A 3716-nucleotide genomic window follows, 5' to 3' on the forward strand; every position below is an offset into this window, starting at 1 on the left:
ATCAGGATGGCTACACCCGCTTGTTTCTTAAGACCGTTTGATTGGAAAGTCATTTCCCAGCCTTTTATTTTTAGGTAGTGTCTATCTTTGAATTTGAGATGTGTTTCTTGTATGCAGCAGAAAGATGGGTCCTGCTTTCGTATCCATTCTGTAAGCCTATGTCTTTTTATAGGTGAATTAAGTCCATTGATATTGAGGGAAATTAATGACCAGTGATTGTTCATTCCTGTTATTTTTTGGTGGTGATGTGTGTGTACTTCCATACGTTGGGGTTTACTGCGGTGGCTTTATCTGTTGCCTGTGTTTTTGAGGGTGTATCTGACTTCCTTAGGTTGGAATTTTCCTTCTAGTGCTTTCTGTAGGGCTGGGTTTGTGGATAAGTATTGTTTAAATCTGGCTTTGTCATGGAATGTCTTGTTCACTCCATCTATGCTGATTGAAAGTTTTTCTGGGTATATTAGTCTAGGCTGACATCTATGGTCTCTTAGTGTCTGCATTACATCTGTCCAGGTCCTTCTGGCTTTCAAAGTCTCCATTGAGAAATCAGGTGTTATTCTGATGGGTTTGCCTTTATATGTCACTTGGCCTTTTTCCTTTGCTGCTCTTAATATTCTTTCTTTATTCTGTACATTTAGTTGTTTAACTATTATGTGGCGAGGGGACTTTTTTGGTGGGTCTAGTCTGTTTGGTGTTCTAAAAATATGGAGCGCTTCACGAATTTGCATGTCATCCTTGCGCAGGGGCCATGCTAATCTTCTCTGTATCATTCCAATTTTAGTATATGTGCTGCCGAAGCGAGCACGGTTTTTTTTTTCAGCATACAAAGGGTATTTACCTTGAGACAATATCAGAATACTAATGCTTTGTAGTCAAAATGGTCTTCAACCACATATACCTTGATTCATCTAAGTATTTATTAGATTGTAGTTAGGTACACTTACATTATTCTACAAGACTCTATAACTTTTACCATACTGTACTACATGAGTGAGTTCAAGGAACTAAAAGAGTTACTTTGATGATCCATGGTTCTTATGTGATGATTTTACAAGTTTTAGTAGTCATGGGGAGGAAATGTAAAAATGTATATATTAAACTGGACCAAAGCCTCTAGCCAGCTTATTTCAGTCAGTTTATTTATTGTACAACTTGCACAAAATAAATCAACTAAGATGTTAATAAATGAATATTTCCAGGTCAAACTTCCACTGACTCACTCATAATCCACCAAGGGCTTGGCTAATGAATTTTGTCTTTTAACTAAACCTCTTTTTGGATCTACATATATGGAAGTCAATAAGCAGTATTTCATATACTCTAACATTTCCCACTTTGCCACACATGGGTTGAGTGAAGTGCTGTCATCATATTTTCATTGTTAATTTTTGATAATACTGGGAAACATTCCATGAAATGAGAATAAATTGGGTTGAAAAATCTTAGTCAGAAGCAAATACTTTCTGTTACTCTTTTATGAAGAATATATACATATATACTTATATGTGTACATATATATGAGTATATGTAAAATAAAAAAATAAAACATTAAATTGAAGCTAAGGGTGCAAGTCAGTGATAAAGATAGTATTCAATTCCCAATATCAATAATTCAGACATAAGTAAATTAATGGTGGGAAATCTATTTCCATCACATTCACACAAAGGAATACTTTGTACAATCAAATTACATTCTATTTTAAAGCAAGACCACTTTGTTTGTACATGTGTTGCACTGATTTTTGCCTTTCTTAGCTGCCCAACCACTTTCAGCTGAATAATGAACACCCTGTCCTCCTTTGTAATACAGACTTTGAATTGCAGCCATGGATATCGTCTTAAAAGGTCATCCTGTCCTTTGCTTGACCTCCAAGCCTTATACATTTGAAATTCTATTTTTAAGATTCCCACACTTACAATGTTCTAAAATCTTTTGGGAACCCATTTAGTGCTGAAGAACTGTTTCTGTTATCAAATGGTTCTTTCTGCCTTTCTTGGTTTTGCCACTAAAATTAATTTTCTCTATTATAGCTCAAACAAAACTTGAAAAACAGTGGTCTCTATAATCTGGGGAATAATTCTTATTGGAAAGAGAGATAATAACACACCTTTAAACCAGTTTTTCTCTGGTCTAAATAATGAAAACCATTTTAACTCTTTACATAATTTTAAGCCTTAGAGCATTTCAATTATTTATTTTACTTTATCTTGAGCTCATTTCCTTCTTCATAAGTTCTGGAATATGGAACTCGACACAGTATGATGTCTCAGGCGCTGAATAAAATAGGAGGATTACCTTGCTGTTCTTATTTACTCTGTTCCTATTTATGTGTCCCGTAGAGCTCTGAGAGGTGCAGATAAGATGAAAATGGGTTTTCTGATGCTCATGGTCTCAGATAATTTAATAGTACTTTTCATAATGATATGAACGTTATTCCCAGAACCTGGCTAGTTTATATCATAGGTAATTATTTTCTGCCTATCTATAGCATTCTGAATTTCAGTTCAATGAGCGATTCTTCACTTCTACCGGATAAGCCATTATTTCAAAAAGCTAGTTGCTTGTATAGAACAAATTACCTCTGCCTCTCAGCAGAAGAATAAAGGACATCTATGCCCAGCCTATAAGGGCCCAGTATTTAGAGGCACGAAAGATTCTAATACAGATTCAATTGCCCCATGATAATATGCAAGGCCCAGTACATGTGTGCTTGTGTGTTTGCATGCCAATTTGTGTTTTGTTTTTATTTATTTTGACTCATTATTCTAAAACTTTTCCATAACAGCTACCTAATACTAAGTTCCCATTCAGAGTTCTCTGAAATTTTAAGTAAGTGTTAAAATTAGAAGACAAAATCGACGGATGTTTTAATTATACTTGCTTTCATTTTATTGATTTAAATAAAACTGTCCAGTACTTGCTTTCATTTCCAAATTTTGTTCTGTTTCCTTCTTCTATAGTACAAAAAACCAAAGGGGAAATGTATCCATACTATTCACATATGTATGCACATATATTTATTTTTCTATAAGGAAATTGCATATAGAAACATATTAAGTACTTATGTTCCAATGTACATACTATGTTTTCTATCATAATTTGTAGAAGATGATGAAATTGTATAGATTTTCTGTCTTCTCACTTCAGAATTAAAGAGGTTTGTTTTGTGTTTGTTCTGCCTTCAGTATAATTGTTCTTTCAAGAAGCTTTTTTTGGAGGTTCTAGCAGGATATGTGGCTCCTTAAATACCTTTGACTAAAGCCTGGTCCTCCTCTTTTCCTAGAAGGGCATCCTCTTTGACAAAGCAGGGCATCGGAGGGAAAAGGATGGAAGGGGAAACCCACTTAACAAGCCAGAGCAGCTGATTTAACTCTAGCAACCAACGGTGTGACAGATGTCTCTTCCTGGTTTTCCTCACAATTTATTTTCTCCTATTTGAACTCTAAATGTTGCTTTCTTTCTTTTGTCTCTCCTCTTGCTTCCCACCATCACCTGGAGGTTACAGGTCTACATTTTAACCTCTTTGTTTCTGCATATAGTTCCAAAAACCAGGGGAAAGAGGTGAAAACCACACACTTTGGACAAGCAGTTTTGTTGTTCAGGAGGTTAATTTCATCACCGTTGTTTATCAATCTTTCCTCCACATATTCTCCACCTTTGGACCCAATCATATTCTTTCTTCTCTCAAACTTTTGAAAGAGAATTTAGGGAAGTTTAA

General features: G+C 35.0%; 1 non-coding gene across 1 annotated transcript; it reads right to left on the reverse strand.

The window, feature by feature from the left end:
• Positions 1-695: 695 nt before the first annotated feature.
• On the reverse strand, positions 696-802 carry LOC128106865 (U6 spliceosomal RNA). The gene has a single exon (XR_008216897.1). It is a non-coding gene; the product is annotated as a U6 spliceosomal RNA (small nuclear RNA).
• Positions 803-3716: the final 2914 nt, after the last annotated feature.

This window comes from Peromyscus californicus, unplaced genomic scaffold (genome assembly GCF_007827085.1).
Source record: "Peromyscus californicus insignis strain IS unplaced genomic scaffold, ASM782708v3 Scaffold_9__1_contigs__length_137607984, whole genome shotgun sequence".
In the NCBI taxonomy this organism is placed as follows: domain Eukaryota; kingdom Metazoa; phylum Chordata; class Mammalia; order Rodentia; family Cricetidae; genus Peromyscus; species Peromyscus californicus.